The sequence below is a fragment of the Girardinichthys multiradiatus genome, chromosome 5 (genome assembly GCF_021462225.1).
Source record: "Girardinichthys multiradiatus isolate DD_20200921_A chromosome 5, DD_fGirMul_XY1, whole genome shotgun sequence".
Classification (NCBI taxonomy): Eukaryota; Metazoa; Chordata; class Actinopteri; order Cyprinodontiformes; family Goodeidae; genus Girardinichthys; species Girardinichthys multiradiatus.
Window position 1 is genome coordinate 14077303 of NC_061798.1, and position 18427 is coordinate 14095729.

At 38.1% G+C, this 18427-nt stretch overlaps 1 long non-coding RNA gene across 1 annotated transcript in view; it reads left to right on the plus strand.

The window, feature by feature from the left end:
* LOC124868865 overlaps positions 1-17977 on the plus strand; it is a 62263-nt gene extending 44286 nt beyond the window's left edge. Inside the window, exons 3-4 of the long non-coding RNA XR_007038414.1 lie at positions 17746-17813; positions 17883-17977. This is a non-coding gene — a long non-coding RNA (uncharacterized LOC124868865). The remainder of the gene's footprint in view (positions 1-17745; positions 17814-17882) is intronic.
* The last annotated feature ends 450 nt before the right edge of the window (positions 17978-18427 follow it).

Sequence of the window (18427 nt, forward strand, 5' to 3'; positions counted from 1 at the left end):
ACATAATGGTGTGGGAGGTCGTTATTCAGAAGGGACAGAGTTGATTGGAAAATGGACTGAGCTAAATACAAGGGAATCTTGACAAAGAAAACAGTTAGAGGGTGCAAAAGACCTGAGACTGGAGCAAGGGGTTCACCTTCTAGCAGAAAAACAACACTGAACTTATAGCCGAAGCTGCAATAGAATGGTGTAGATTCATGTATATCAATGTGTTGGTGTGGCCCAGTCAAAGTCCAGAGTAAACTTTTATTTCGAATATGTTGCGAGAGTTGAAAATTGATGTACACAGAGACTCTCCATCTTAACTGAATGTGCCACATGTATTTAGTAAAGAAATATGGGCAAAGATTTCAGTTTCTAGAGGTGCAACACCTGGAGCCACAGTGGCTCTCAACAGTGCAAACCCCCCTGTTAAAATCTCAGGTTCTTGTGACATAAAATAAGACTAAAGCCTGTTGAATTATTTCCGAACTCTGTTCACCTTTAATTTAGAAAATATATTCTTTACATTTAAACTGAAAAATCAAACAAATCCTTTGAGGGAAATTTAAAAAATGAAAATGCTGTGATTAAAAAAAACTGGATGCATAACAGTCCCACAGTCTTAAATTGATATTTTGATTTGATCACAGCAATCATTATTTTGGGGTACACACTAGCCATCAATTATGAGCCTAGATAACTATAAGGTTTGATGTCATTTGCCTCCTTTTGGTGAAGTCATAATTAACAGAGTGTAAGAAAACCTGAAAAGCATCTCACTGTATAAAGGCATCAGTCAGGAAAAGGATTATCATACTTATATATTTTCCAGTTGAATTCTACAGGATATTGGTCACAATACAAGCAGACAAATGTTTGAAATGTTTTATTTCGGTTTAATTTTTTATGTAAAAAGAATAAATTTTTTTTAACAAGGGTGTGTAGACTTTTAGGATCCAACAGGGTAGGATACTACAGGGTACTGAGTCAGGGGGCCTGAATACATATGCTAAAGTGCATTGAAGTTTGCTGTTGCAATGCGAAAATGTGAAAAAGGTTCAAGGAGTATGAATAACTTTACAAGACACTTTAAATTACAAAGGTTAATCAACCTGCACTTTGACATTGTTTTGCACCAAACCTTAACATTGAAACACCTACTCTTGGCTGTGCAAGTTTCTTTTGAATTATATATATATATATTTTTTTTTATAGTGAGTGTTTTTATTTTTCTGTTCTATCAAGAATTTCCAAAACCACACCCGGATCTCTACAGCACCAATAGCTATGTTGACAAATGTCAGCAAATACAAAGTGAGTCTGAATACAAAGCATAAACCTGTCGCATAAACTGTGGAGAAAGTAAACCACAGAATGTAAACTTATAACAAATATAGAAACAACCCTCCCATGAACCATGAAACCATGACTTTCCAGGCTTGCCTTCAGCAATTCTGTGCTGCTACAGAAAATAGATTGTTCTCTTAACAAAGAAAGGTTTTATTGAAAGGTTTGCTGTTTACAAATCAGTACAAGTGTCAAGATGAGAACCTCAAGCGGTGGAAAACATGCACATAAATCACATCTGAGCTATAGCTTTGACCTGTGATTTATCAACACATGAATTCTCTGACAGGCTGCTTTACAGCACTACAGAGCTTTAGGGGCACTTGATGAAAACTGGGATGGGAATTGGAACCTCAGTGGAGTGACTGTCAACTAGCCATAATAGATGCTTTGAGTTGATGCAATTATTTTTCTTCCTATATCATTTAGCATCAAAAGCTAAATAACCAAAACAGAAATCTATTCTGTATTTTTAAAAGTGAAGGGCATAAACTTCTACTCTACAACCACTGAACTGTCAGTGGTGTGCAGACACTAAAATAGGCAGAGAGATCAATATAACTCACATATGGAGCGCTGGAAAATTAAGCCATTTTTTAATCAGCAAGCTTGACTTTCATTTCTAACCATGTTAGTTTTTATAGTTTGTTTGATTAAAAACCAGATCTAAACTTTTGAATCTGCAGAACAAAAAACAAAATTGTGCACAATTCTTAGGTAAGTGAGCATTTTAACTATTTCCCTGTATTGTTTGCAACTCCAAGCTGCATACATCTGAATTCTTATTGGATTTAAGCATATCATGATGTATGTTCATGTAATGAGGGAGGGTGTGACCTAAAGAGATCGATGCTTTCTATCAAGGTGTGCATAAATATTAGGCAGCTTCTTTTCATTATGCAAAATGGGATAAACATTGTTGTAGCCTGGGGGAGGTTGGAGAATGATGAGAAGTGCTGCACCAATTTCAGACTGCCGAATTACAGACTGCCGAATGAAAGCATGAATGCTTCCAAAAGTACTGTTTAAATAAATCAGATGTTGGAGTGTTAGTGAATGCAGAGCAGAATGTTACGAGAGCTACATGCTGCACCCTTTGCCTAGAGTGTTTGACCGGCAGTGGGGCTCATCAGACCAAACAAATCAGCATTTAATAAATGTGTTATATGATTCACTGGATAACTCAAGTGTAATTAAAGTCAATCAGCGTTTTTAAGAATAAACTTTATAGATATTTGTTATTGCAGAGCCCTAAAGTTTACCACTTAAGCCAGTAAACTTTGTGGTGACATGAGACGCCCCAACAGAAAGCAAACAGCTTAACATTTTAACATTTGATCACACCCTCTTAGTGTATGGAAGCAAATCGTTACCATATTTCAAATGAAAAAGCATTTTTAGAAATGCTTTTTCATTTTAAGAATGTGGCTGCATTGTTTGACTCATAAATGAAATTAGTAATCAATCATCCTATTTGCATTTTAATTTTCTTCTTCAAGACTGCTCATTCTTTCACTTAATTAAAATGAAAAAGAAAAAGACATTTGAGATTTATTTTTCAAACTGTACCCCAGTAAACATACTAAAATTCAATTTGAATTATAAAATTTGAAAATGAAAAAGCATTTCCAGAAATGCTTTTTCATTTTAAGAATGTGGCTGCATTATTTGACCCATAAATAAAATTAACAATCAATCATCCTATTTGCATTTGCATTTTTTTTCTTCACGACTGCACAATTTATGCCATAATGAAAAAGAAAACAAAGCACACATTGCTTTTTCGTTTTCGTGGTCTGCCTGCAAAATACTGCCCAGAACTCGAAAACGAAAAAGCATTCCGAGCGGCGGGCGCAGCAGAGTGACGTCAGCAGCCGCTCTTCCTCAGCTCCCTGCTGACCGAGCTGCCCATCTTGTTCGGTAGGGGGCGCTGTTTTAATTAAGTGAAAGAATGAGCAGTCTTGAAGAAGAAAATTAAAATGCAAATAGGATGATTGATTACTAATTTCATTTATGAGTCAAACAATGCAGCCACATTCTTAAAATGAAAAAGCATTTCTGAAAATGCTTTTTCATTTGAAATATGGTAACGATTTGCTTCCATATTAGTGTTGCTATGACAGTATTTACATTTTAATCCTGAAAGTTTTTACTGTATTTTTTTTTTACTTATATCTAATTTTTGATTATACACTCAGAGACTGGGTGAAACAGCTTGTAAAGAAAAATGTATTTCATGCAGAGAATGCAAAGCTCCATTTTCACTAAAACACAGTGACTCTGTATGTACTAAGTTAACGACTTTTATGGAAAGCTCTGTATCACAAAATGTATTCACTGCAGTTTCTTAAACCAACTGAGGAACATAATTATTTTCATAATGACAGCCGGTAGAGATAGAGGAAAGAAAAAAGAATACAAGTTATTATATTATAAGGAATCATAGCAGGGCCAAGTTTGTCAGGCAGGGGAGGTCATAGTAGAAGCATCTTTGTCCAGAAGGAGTTCTGCAGTGCATGTACATATGAAAATATAAGAGTGACACAGAGAGCGGGTGAATACTTCTGAATGAACTAGATGACATTAGAGTGTATGTACAACTTCAGTTCCATTGAAGTTGGGACATTGTGTAAAACACCATACAATGATCTGCAAGTCTTGTTCAACCTATATGCAATTGAATACAATACAAAGACAAGATAATTAATGTTCAAACTGATGAACCTTATTGTTTTTTTGCAAATATTCATTTTGAATTCATTTTGAATTTTGAATATCTTGTCTTTTAGAGTATTCAATTGCATACAGGTTGAATAGGATTTACAAATCGTTGTATTCTGTTTTTGTTTATGTTTTACACAACGTCCCGACTTCATTGGAATTGGGGTTGTATAAAGAGTTACATTTTGAATGTAACTGCAAATGAATTTGTATAGTTTGGATTGTATATAGCTTAAAAAGGTAGCTATTACATTCCAATTTTCAATTAAGTCATGATATAAGCAGTGCATCACCATGATACAAATTGTATGTCTATTTATTAATATTTGGTCTATTAATTCAACAACCAACATTTATTTGAATTAAATAACTTTGCTTAATTTGTCAAATATTGCTATGTAATAAAATTGTGATTCATTCAGATGAAAAAATTACAAAGCCTCGAATTAATTGGATACATTTTTAGTTTATCATGCCACCACTCATTTGTGCATTTGAAGTGTCGGTTGATTATTCCCATTTTAGTAGATGAATATAATATGGGAAATTGGGTTGGACAATAATTCTGCAAATCAATAGTTGCTTAATACACACATAGATATTCTCCCAGCCAAAATGTCATTATTACATTTTTAAATATTCAGGTTTAGGATTTATTAACAATTTGGATTAGCTGAAGATGCTGTAATTGTCCAATAATAAACCTGATCCTCAAAACCACGGCTTGCTCAATAATTGTGCACAAAGTGTAGTTTTGGGATCTGTTACTTAGTGAAACAAAACGTAAGTGAAGAAAAACATGGTTGAATTTAATGGCATCAGATTTCATTTACACAAAAAACTTCACAGTTGGTATTCAGTGTCTGCTGATTTTTGGGAGACATCAAACTTAAACACTTAACCTGAGAGACAGGTTTATGTCTTGTCACCTTCAGGAGAAGGGCAAACTGTACATCGCAGTACACAGTGAAGATGGTTTTAAAAAGCCTTGAGGCAGGGTTGCTGTTGAGCAAATAGAAATAAAAGGACACCATCAATACAAAAAAAGAAGAGTTAGGTAAGGCTTTGTAAGTGGCCATGAAGATTAGATTCTATTGGCTCAAATTAAACACTGCACGGTTTTTACCTCAATATAAACTGACAGGCCAAGAACAGTCATTGCCTGGATATAGTTAAGTAATCAGAAAATAGTCTCTCTCTCTCCCAATAAAATAATATAGTAAAATAATCAATATGTTTCTGCAAAAGAGCTAATTTACTTTAATTAATACTTCTGATCACTAAATACTTATCCTGAGTATGTAGAGAAATTTAAAGCAAATCAATATTTGGTGCAACCACCCTTTGCCTTCAAACCAGCATCAATTCTTCTAGGTAAACTTGCACACAGTTTTTGAAGGAACTCAGTTGGTAGGTTGTTTCAAACATCTTGGAAAACTAACCACAGATCTTCTGTGGTTGGAGGCTTTCTCACATCCTTCTGTTTCTTCATGTAATCCCAGACACACTCCATGATGTTGAGATCTGTGGGGGCCAGACCATCACTTCCAGTAATTCTTGTTCTTCTTTACGCTGAAGATAGTTCTTAATGACTTTGACTGTATGTTTGGGTTTGCTCACATAGCATTTTATAAATTGATAAAAATAAACAATCATCATTTATATTTCTGAAAGCATTCTTTGTTTACAGCTTTTTTTCACACCTGCTAAAATGTTTTCACAGTACTATATATTTTAACTTAACTAAAAAATGCATGTTCTCCCCGTGCATGCGTGGGTTCTCACCGGGTACTCCGGCTTCCTCCCACAGTCAAAAGACATGCCTGTTAGGTTAATTGGTCACTCTAAATTGCCCTTAGGTGTATGAATGAGTGTGCATGGTTGTCTGTGTGTTGCCCTGATGGACTGGTGACTTGTCCAGGGTGTACCCCGCCTCCTGCCCATAGACTGCTGGAGATAGGCACCAGCTCCCCTGCGACCCACTATGGATTAAGCGGTAGAAAATGACTGACTGACTGATTAAAAGAAAAAAAAGTGACGTGAATTAAACCACTACTGACATTGCTGAAATCACAAAAACTGAAACTTCTCAGGGTATTATTAAAACTTGGGTGGACCAGTCCTCTTCATAAACATTGTTGGGAAAATATTGACATTGTTCAGAAGTTTTTTAAATGTTTTTTTTATTTTTTTCAAAAACCAAATGGTAAGAATTTAGAGGAAAGCAGAATGTAATCTGAATGAGAGACTTTTGGATTAATTCAAGTAGGTTTTCTGACTACTTGGGGTCACTCAGAGAGTACAGTATTTTCATTCGAGGCAGTCAGATGATTTGTAAATATAAAAACGAGGTGGTAGCATTATGGCAGGAGGAACTAAACCAATAATCACAAAGCAGAAAGATGTTAATTCCACACTCTTGATACCAATACACATGCACTGTTCAGAACATGGCCACATCAAAGCAACAAACACGGACTATATTGCAAAATGCATTTGTCTGTCTACTTTACATGTACATGAACTTAAATGACATCATATTATTAATTTATAAGGTCCCATTTATTGATGTACTCAGCAATTGCAAGTTTAACTATTCTGTAAACATGTTCTACAAGGTTTAGGAGTGTGTTCATAGTTAGATGAGAAAACCAGATTTGCTGCCTCTGCTCTAATTCATCCCAAAGATGTTCAAGAAGGTTGAGGTCAGGACTCTGTACAGGCCAATAAAGTTTCTCCACACCAAACTTTATATATGGAAATTATTGTAACACTGGAATTTATCGACTTGATGGTGTGACCAAATACTTTTGGAAATATAGTATAACTCAAAAACAAGACAGCACCTTATATCTCTCAAAATCCCTTAATTTATTCACTCTTAGAACCACATAGGAAGGTTTTCAATATGGTTACATTTCTAGTATGATAGAAAACAGTGAAACAGTAGTTTTAGGAAAGCAGATATTGGTAAGTTTACCAGAGAAGGTAAGTCAGCTAGTTTAAAAAAGTAACAGTTGAACTCTAGAGCAATAAAAAAATCTCATTAGTTCGATGAGCCCAGAATATACCCTGTTCTAAACAGGGTAACAACAAAAGTCTTTAACTGGTCTCATAGGATTTAAGGTTGCTTCATGTAGTGAGATCTAGTTTCACCAATGCAAAGTGGTCAACAAAACCATATCTGCCTACAACCTGCCTACTAAAGGATTTTTTTTTCCAACCATGGAATTTGTCCATACCCTGATGGTATGAGCATATTTCAAACTGATCATGCCAAGCTTTATTGGGCTCAGATTGTGAAAGTATAACTGAGGGTAGGATGAGACATGTTTTCACATATGGAGTGACCATCATCATGGTGTAGAGACCTTAACACTGTACAGAATCTGTGAGATGTGTTAAGAGTTCACCCAGGTTTCCAACTATCAAATTGTCAGGATAAGACGTTAGTAAAAATGAAATAATATGAGTGTGTACTGTCACCAAATAAAATCATTCTAATAAAGCATCAGACTGACCTTTATGTTTAATGTAACTGTATCTGTTAGGTCCCTAAAAAGAGCTTCCACACCAAAGAGTGGTGTCAGCACTTAGAGGTACATCTAAAAAAATTGAGTATTGTGAAAAAGTTCTATATTTTTGTCACTCATTCAGAAAGTGAGTCTCATATATTATATAAATGTCAGTCAGTCAGTCATTTTCTACCGCTTATTCCATAGTGGGTCATGGGGGAGCTGGTGCCTATCTCCAGCAGTCTATGGGCAAGAGGCAGGGTACACCCTGGACAGGTCGCCAGTCCATCGCATGGCAACACACAAACAACCACGCACACACTCATTCACCTAAGGGCAATTTAGAGTTACCAATTAGCCTAACAGGCATATCTTTGGACTGTGGGAGGAAGCCAGAGTACACAGTGAGAACCCACGCATGCACAGGGAGAACATGCAAACTCCATGCAGAAAGCCCCCATGCTGGGAATTGAACCCAGGACCTTCTTGCTGAAAGGCAACAGTGCTACCAACTGCACCACCGTGCAGCCCTTATAAAAATGTGTTACACATATATTGAATATTCAAGACATTATTTCAGTTTGATGTATGTATGATGACTGTGTCTTACAGATAATGAAAACCCCAATATTTAGTGTCTCAGAAAATAAGAATATTAAATTGGATCAATAACAAAGCATATTTGAAACAGAAATGTCAGGCTGCCACTCAGTACTCATTTGGGTCTCCTTTTCCATAAATTACTGCATTAATGCGGTGTGGCATGGAAGTCAGGGTTGCTTTTATAGCAGCCTTCATGTGCATTGTTGGTTCTGTTTTCTCTCATCTTTCTCTTGACCTGTTTAGGTCAAGCGTTTTAGGCGGTGAATCGAAATAAATTAAACTACGTCATTGAAGCAGCCTTTGGCAATGTGCCTAGGTGCAAGGTGCAAAGTTCAATCAGCATTACTTATAGCTTGTCAGCAAAATGTAGCATGGAGCATTCAAAAATGTCCTGGTGGATAGCTGCGTTGACTGTGGATTTCATGAAACACAATGGACCAACACCAGCAGATGACATGGCACCCCAAATTGTAACAGATTGTGTTAATGAATTTTGCCAAGATTTAAAGTACAATTTCAAACAGCAAAAAATGACACTATTACAGCAGTTATAAATATGTTTACATAAAAAAGAGTAGGCTGGTAACACCAACTATAATACTGTGGTGAATGTATTGCTTTATTCAAAAGAATGAACAAAATCAGTCACTATACCAAATGTGAAATATAAATTCAAATGGGGTGGGACGAATTCAGGGTAAGTCAGAACTCCGTACATAATAACTTAGAGTCAGTACCATTATTTTCTAATTACTTGCCTGAATGAAAGATGGGAAATAAATGCAGAACAACACAGACTGCAAATTGTGTTGACAGAAGAGAGACAAGTATTCGGTACTGTTTCTTGTTGTGATTATTAAAATATTCATCAGCATCCTCTGTACAGAAAAATAGCCCCCATGCATGTTACTCATCCAGCGAAAGAGTTCAACGTGACTTGTTTTTGGTACGAGGGAGTTGTTTGCTGAATATTTTCAATTTCTCTAGCTTGTAAACACATTATCTGTCAGCTTAGGATGTTACACAATGTGTTTGTGTATTTTCTCAGTCATATTAACATACAAAAATTATACTCACTTGTGAGCACAAGGAATTTTTTGTATGCCCTTTTGAAATGTGTATTTGTGTTATATATTGGCATACGTGTTTGCTCAGGTTGAGGAATCGCCCCGTATTTATGTCTTTGTAGATACCATGAACCATGAACAGAGACTGCTGGTAGCAGATATAAACAAGCATCAATTTCTTTGGCCTGACATTTGATGTGTCCACATGTATATCTCTGCTTGTATCTGTTCCACTTTGTGATCACATCTTTGTGTTTATATTTATGTACAGGCGTGGACGTGCAAGGATGTCCGTGAATTTTGTACCGTCATGCCCACTTGCCAGACCAACCACATTCTGCTCAGAATACATATTCAGAACTTTGTACTTTTCTCTCTTTCTCTTTCTGCTTCTCTTTTCATTGTCGCCATTTTACCGTAGCATTAGACAGGACATGTTTTGCTACTGGCAGTTCTATCAAATTTCAACACCCAAAGGCATGTGAGTTATAGAAACTATTGTGTTTTTAAGAGAGGGTAAATGCAAATACGTTTGACTGCTCCATGTAAGAGGAGCAGTGTGCATACATCTTTACATCTTTATCTGTATCTACACACACACACACACACATATATATATATATTGATATGTATTAATATATATACATATATGTTCATTGATTTATAGACTAGTACTTTAAATAAAAACAACAGAATATGATCCACTCCACACTATCCCCAAGACTATTCTCCACACTTCATGGCGTGAAGCATATCCTCTCTCTCTTGCTCTTTCTCACACACACATACACAAACACACGGAAAAAACATGCAGAGAGCTCTAATATATCAGCCCAAACCACACATACATGTTGTAAGAGCCCAGAGGCTCCATCCATTAAAAGGTCCATCCATCATCAAATATAATTTTAATATGGCAGAAATAAAAAAGATGCTGACATGGTTAAATAAGGTTTTTCAAAGACCTACATGGTGAAGCCCAAAGCCCTCCAAGAAACCTGTTAAAGAACAAAATAAATGCAATCAAAAACACTCAAAATAATGAGCTCCAGGTTGCGGGGGCAGCAGACTCAGCAGAGACGCCCAGACTTCTCTCTCCCCAGACACCTCCTTCAGCTCCTCCAGGGGGAGGCCAATGTGTTCCCAGGCCAGCCGAGAGACATAGTCCCTCCAGCGTGTCCTGGGACGTCCCCTGGGCCTCCTACCAGTGGGACGTGCCTGGAACACCTCCCAAGGAAGGCGTCCAGGAGGCATCCGACACAGATGCCCGAGCCACCTCAACTGACTGTCGATGTGGAGGAGCAGCGGCTCTACTCTGAGCTCTTCCTGGATGGCCAAGCTTCTCACCCTATCTCTAAGGGAGTGCCGGGCCACCCTACGGAGAAAGCTCATTTCAGTCGCTCGTTCTTTTGATCATGACCCTAAGTTCTTGCCCATAAGTGAGGGTAGGAACGTAGACCGACCGGTCTCTCTTCAACATAACGGACCGGCCCAGCATCCTCATTACTGCAACTGATGCATGGATCCCTTGTGAACAGGACCCCGAGATACTTAAACTCTTCCACTTGAGGCAGGAACTCCCATCCAACCTGTAGAGGGCAAGCCACCCTTTTCCGGTTGAGAACCATGCCATGGCATCGTACTTGGAGGAGCTGATTTCCATTCCAGCCGCTTCACACTCAGCTGCAAACTGCCCCAGTGCATGCTGTAGGTCATGGCTAAAGAGGGCCAGCAGGACCACATCATCTGCAAAAAGAAGAGACGAAATCCACTGGTCCCCAAACCAGACCCCCTCTGGCTGCACCTAAAAATCCTATCAATGAATATATTAACAGGACCGGTGACAAAGGGGAGCCATGCCGGAGTCCAACATGCACCGGGAACAGGTCCAACTTAGTGCTGGCAATACAGACCAAACTCCTTACCGGATGGCCCCTAATAAAGGGCCCCCGACTCTGTACTCCTGGAGTGCCCCCACAGGGCACCACAAGCGACACAGTCGAATGCCTTCTCCAGGTCCACAAAACACATTTGAACAGGGTGGCCAAACTCCCGAGCACCCTGTAGAAGGTGTTTAGCTGGTCCAATGTTCCACAGCCAGGACGAAAACCACACTGCTCCTCCTGAAGCCGAGGTTTGACTATTGGCCGGACTCTCCTCTCCAATACCCTGGCATAGGCCTTACCAAGGAGGCTAAGGAGTGTGATCCCCCTGTTGTCGGAACACACCCTCTGCCACTCTGCCACTCCAGAAACACTGTCCCTGACCGCTACACAATGTTGAAGAGGCATGTCAGCCACGACAGCCCCACAACATCCAGAGATTTGAGGTACTCAGCGCGGATCTCATCCACCCCTGAAGCCTTGCCACTGTGGAGCTTTATACATATATAAAGTCATATTCAATAAATCTGACTTTTATTAAGTTCATTTATTTTGGTTACTCAGATCACAAAGTAAAACATTTTATAGATTGTGACACACACAGTGATGTTTTTAAGCTTTTATATCCGTTACTTAGGTGAAACTTTTCAACATTTAATATAAGATTTAAGATTAGAATACTTCATCAGACCAATAAAGAAAAAAAAATTTTAATAGTAAAATGTGGGTTTGATGAAGACTGCTATCATTGTCATCATGCACAATAAATTCATGGCAAGAAAGAAAGCTGTCCAACAATCAGAAAGTTGGACAAAACACTCAATCCCTAGTTGCCCAGCGATCTGCATACAGGTATGTGTGGTGTGTGCATATTTGTGTGCAGAAAGGTAAATGAGACTTGTAATGCTACAGCTGTTTGATTTGACAATAGTATATTATGTACATGTTTATGGAAGCAAATTTTAAAAAAATGTGATTAAATGCCAAACTTCCCACTAAACAATTGTAATGCTGGAATTTTACTTTAATGCTTGTCTTGCTTGTAAAGTCTTCATTTAGAAGGCAGATGCCCTGCCATGCCACTCTACCCAAATATACAACATTGACCCATTAATAATATTACTTTATCTCATGCAACACTTTGCATATGCTATGTCTATTGAAGAATCACTTACCTCAGCTGACAGGATGCTTCAAACTGAAAATGATGTGGAAGGCTAGAACTACTTTCCGATTAATTTGGTATCTGACTACTTGGATTACTCGCTTATGGATTATTATAATTCGAATTGCAGATGGTCAGTGATTCCTAAATATGGAAAAATAAAAAATAAAATCAGAGAGTGACATCATGACATAAGAACCTGGAGCAGATGACTGAATTTTATATTCTTGATCTCAATAGACTTGCACAAAATTATTTTCAGAATTGGTAGCCCTTGCTGTAAACAAATAAAATGTGGGGAAAGTGTAAAGAATGAAATAAAACATTCTAATTTAATTCAATCAAGGTATCTATCTATCTATCCGTCCGTCCGTCCATCCATCCATCCAAACAGGGGATAGATAGTCCTCATAGATCTCACTGACTCATATCTCAGTGAGTTATGGGTCTGCCCCTCTTCTCTCAGTGTGAAATGCCTGGAAAATCTCCAAAGGGAGACACTCAGGAGGCATCCTGCTCAGATGCCTGAACCACCTCAGCTGCCTACTTTGATGTGGAGTAGCAAAAGCTTTATTTTGAGCTCCTCCTGGATGACCAAGCTTCTCACTCTAACTCGAAAGCTAAGTATGGCCATCCATAGCTTGTATTTTGGATCTTTTGATTTGGTCATGATTGTTATCTATGACTAGAGGCCAGGGTCAGAATGTAGACTGACCAGTAAATCAAGAGGTTTGTTTTTTTGGTTCAGTTCATTCTACGCCACAACAGACCAGATCAGCACCCGCATGATTGTGGACAAGAGCCTAATGATGCGTCTCTCCATCTCCTACTCCAGCCTAGGATCACTTGTGAAAAATACAGCAAAACACTTGAACTCTTCCACTTGGAGCAAAGACTGACTCTCAACCCAGAGGGAACAGTTCATCTTGTTCAGGTTAATACATTAATTATAATTATTAATGTTGAGGTAAGCAGCTAAGAGCTGAGTTAAAAAAATAAAAAAGAGTATATGCATGTGTATGTGTGAGGTAATGAATGTACATAATCACTGCAGTGTGTGGCAGGATTACATGGGACCCTTTAAGATATCTTACAGGCTCCCTCGGGGCATGTACCATAACACATTAATGATCTTACATTTATGCTCTCTAATTCTGTTCTCTGCAGAACTTGAATTCATTTGGAGCATAAGCTGCTCAAACAGAGCTGATGTTTTGCAGCACAGGAAATAAGGCAGAGCCAGACATGGTCATGTCTTGTTTAGTTCAAATCAGCCCAGGTCAGGATTACCAAAACATGTAATATTAAATCAATAGATAAATCAAAAGGTTAAAAAGCAAACATATGGAAGGAGTAACATAAAGGACATATGTAGTGCAGCTCATCCAAGATGGCACATCAATGCGAGCTGTGGCAAGAAGATTTGCTGTGTCTGTCAGCGTAGTGTCCAGAGCCTGGAGACGCTACCAGGAGACAGGCCAGTACACCAGGAGACATGGAGGAGGCCGTAGGAGGGCAACAACCCAGCAGCAGGACCGCTACTTCCACCTTTGTGCAAGGAGGAACAGGAGGAACACTGACGGAGCCCTGCAAAATGACCTCCAGCAGGCCACAAATGTGATATTTGCCAGAGAACACCAGGATTGGCAAATTCACCACTGGCGCCCTGTGCTCTTCACAGATGAAAGCAGGTTCACACTGGGACATCATGTCTCGCTCCATCCACCAACGTCACGTTGCACCACAGACTGTCCAGGAGTTGGCGGATGCTTTAGTCCAGGTCTGGGAGGAGATCCCTCAGGAGACCATCCGCCGTCTCATCAGGAGCATGTCCAGGCGTTGTAGGGAGGTCATACAGGCATGTGGAGGCCACACACAATACTGAGCCTCATTTTGACTTGTTTTAAGGACATTACATCAATGTTGGATCAGCCTCTAGTGTGTTTTTCCACTTTAATTTTGTGTGTGACTCCAAATCCAGGCCTCCATTGGTTAATAAATTAGATTTCCATTGATGATTTTTGTGTGATTTTGTTGTCAGTACATTCAACTTTCTACAGAACAAAGTATTCAATGAGAATATTTCATTCATTCATATCTAGGATGTGTTATGTGAGTGTTCCCTTTATTTTTTTGAGTGGTGTATATATATATATATATTATATACATATTGCTCCTGATTCAGAACAAAGAATGCACTTGTCCAATCAAAAACAGCCTCTAAACTAGATATTGCTTTGCCAGTGGTGCACTCATTAAGATTTATCAGTTGCTCCAGGTGGACTTTACTCAGCCTCTTTATGAAGCACAGTCACTCCTCTGACAACCTCTCCTCAATTTTATCCCTAGAAGCAGTGCTGAACGCAACATCATCAAAGCACAGGATTTTTTTGAGGACACTCTAAAGGTTCATTACAGTGACTTAATTTTCAGCTTAACCACATTTTCTTCATCTGCGTTTTCACTGTGACAGTGTTATAGTCAGACACAAACATCAGATCTCCTTCTTGGCAATAATATTTGTAAGCACACTTAAAATGTTGAAAATGATTCAGTCATGTTAGGGCATTTGTCACTTCTACTTAGCAATGTTTAAGCATTGACTATCTCTTAAAAATAGTAGTTTAGCCTTGCTAAACAATTAAAGCTGATGTCAGGATGAGCACAGAAAGCATTGCGAAACACACTAAAACAGATCTATTATAAGCCATATTGATCCATATCCAAAGACAGACAGCTCAGAGCGATATGTTGTGTTCCAACTCTGCAGACTGTAAATGGAATTTCCCCAGAGAACTTAAATGTAGTTAAGCCAGCAAAACTGTTTTCACCAGCTTTAGGTTGTTACTGATGATAAAACATCTGTCTCTGTAGCGTGAGTCTGTGCTGTACAGCTATGCTTTCCTGCGAGTTCATTTAATGAGGTAAGTTAAACAAGGTTATGATATTTATCACAGCACAAGGATGCTGGAGTGGAAAGGAAACTTTGTACAACTATAGTCCAATGTACAGTAGGCTAGGCTATGTGCAGTCTTAAAAGTAGCACTTAAAGCAACACAGTTCTGATGATTAGAAAAAGAAGAACTGCAGGTTATTAACTCCGGAAAAGAAAAAAAACAAACACTGGCAACAAACACTAGCATACCTATACCCTAAGTTTTTTAGGGCACCATTTTATTAACATTGTCAGCAAGTTCGACTAATAAACGTGCAAAACTGCATTTGCAAAACCTGAGTATAAATCAATGCACACATTCACACATTCAGATGTAAGGGCAATTCAGATTAACCAATTAACCTAACATGTATAGTTTTTTTCTGGACTGGGAAGGAAGATGCAGCACCTGGAGAGAATCCATGCATGCGCAGGAAGAACATGCAAACTCCATGCTGGATGACCTCAACCAGGATTTAAACCCAGGACCTTTTACGGCAAAGCTTTTAACAGCTGCTCCAGCCTTCAGCAGCTAGTGAGCCAGCAAATGAAGCTAAAAATTAAAGTTAATGAAGAAGTACAGAAAAATTGCTTTTAGTCAGTTCACGCCATCACTAATTTTTAAGCCCTTTTCAAACCCAACCATTACTGTTCCTTCTAGATGTTGTGTAAAAGTATTTGTCCCCCTTTAGATTCGACCTGTTTTTGCTATTTTGTCATTTTAAAATGGTTCAGATCATATGACAAATTTTATTACCAAGACTTGAGCAAATACAAAAAGCATTTAAAAAAAATTTCTATTTATTTTATTAAAAAACTCAACCTGGCTCTGTGTGAAAAAATACTCATACTTTATTAAATCACAAATAAACTATGATAAAATTGATTGTTCAATTTCATTAGCCATCCCAGGTCTGACTGCTGCCAGACCAGCAGAATCAAGAAATCTCTTAAATAGAATGTGTCTGATAGCATGAGGTAGGCTAAAGATCTCATGAATCAACATATCATGCCTCAATGTGTCACACATACAATATAAGAAACAACATCAGTGATCTATTATTTGGGAAAGGATTAAAAAAACATTCCTCAGCCTTTAGGACTAAAGTGAAACCACAGTGAGAACCATTATCCATAAAAAGAAAAAAACATGAAACAGCAGTTTTTAAGAGTGGTTGGCCTACCACAACTACTCATCAATGACTCATCAAATGCATGGGGGACTTCCAAGGAGAAAACCACTAGTCACCAAAAACAACACAAAGATCTCTATTTTCCCAAATATGTTGTTGTTTAAGGATCTTACCAATTTGCAGTTATTAATGGAATTCAGTTATCTACCAAAAACTGAGAGAAAATTTTAGACCATCAGTTTGTGACCTTAAGGTAAAGCGAAGTTGGCTATGCGCCAGGACATTATCTGTCTCAAAAAAACTAAATGGATGATTTGGACTGGCCTAGTTAAAGTCTAAAATTAAACTGAGTTGTGGCATAACATTCAACAAGCATGCTGCAAAGAGCAGTGATTCAAAATTTACCCACAGTGTTGTTAGTGATCTACTACCTGTTGTCAAAATGCTTTGTGGCATTTGTTTCTGTCTACAGGTTTTTTTTTTTGCATTTACTCAGGTTTTCTCAGTCTGAAATCAAATTTTCTTTGATTATTTGAAACATGTCATATAAATGTAAAAACTAGAAGCACTGCACAGTTACTTACATTTTGCATCTTTAAACATGCAAGTTCAATTGAATTTAATTCAGTTAATCTACTGTAAATAGAAATTTGCCAAATTGCAAAAGAGCTCATCTCAAGGCACTTTCTAATATATGATGTACAATATACAATATATATATTGCTATATAATGAGCTGGACTGACAGTTTAGTCATCAATACAGTATTATGGTTTTATTTTATGTCTTGTTCTTTTTTTTTCGCTGCTAACATTGTTTATAGGTTCCACATAAAGACTTCATTCATTCATTCATTCACTCATTTCATCTTGAAAAAGTTGTATACTAAAAGACCAAAACTGCAGATGTACCTAATGGTGAAATACACTTACACCCAAATAAACACTTTTAGGATATGACGTTCAATATCGTGTTTTTAATGCTTGGATTTTTATTCAAGTCCTTTCAACAAGACTTTACAGAAGTAATCTTTTCTCCTAAGTACACACTGTCTATGGTGGGGCTTGGGAATATTTCGTCCACCAGAGGTATCCCTCGAGCCGTTAGGTGTACTCCTTCAACAGGTGTCCCTGATCTTCATCTGGTTGTGGATGCCTTGGAGGAGTACTTAGGAGCCAAGCCACCAGTCCTTCGATGCCAGAGTGTTTTGCCCATGTGGTAAATCCCTAGCCGAAGTAATTCTTGCCTGACACTGAGTGTTCTAACCAGTACTTGTTTTTTCCTGCTTCCTTGGGCGGATTCACTTATCCTGAACCGTGTTCTAACCTGGATTTCATACCTACTGTTTGACCTTGGATCTCCTTCATTTTTGGCTGTTTGGTTTGGCTCCCTAAGATCGCTGGACTCCCGGATTCAAAACCTCCACTGTAACCTCCTGGAACTGTTTACCTGCCTGGAACCCAGTAAGCACTTGGCTTTTTGCACTATTTCTGTAAGGACCTTCCCAGAGTAACTTTTCTCTCTTTCTCCAGTGAAGCCCTAGAAGCCTTTGTGCCCTCCCGTGGTTGGCTGACCAGAGAAAACCCTGAACTTAAGTTTGTGCTGTGATAATAAACCTTTTGTATTTGCTCCTAAGTGAGGTTTGCATGTCGGTCAGACATTTATCTAAAGAGATGACAGTCTATGAACATTTGCTGTGTTTGCCACGTGCCTTGAAAGTGCAGCATTACTGTTGCCAAGGGAATGAGAATAGCTTATAAGGTCTAAGAAAAATTGAAAAATGGTCAAGTCTTTGTGACAGCTTCCCCAAAAGCAATAAGACACTGAGATAGAGTTATACACAGAAATCCACCACCGACATTTAAACTGGATTTCTTTATTTAAAGCAGTTTGCACAGATGTACATTCAGAATTCTGCAGTGGGAATATTGGCATCCATATATGATTGACACCTGACTATGATGTAGCTTTATCATCTTACTGTATGTTAATATAGTGTGGAGTATTACACAAAATAAACAGTTTAACAAGAGGAAATAAAGACATTGTCTAACATGTACCACTTGTTAAAGGTAAT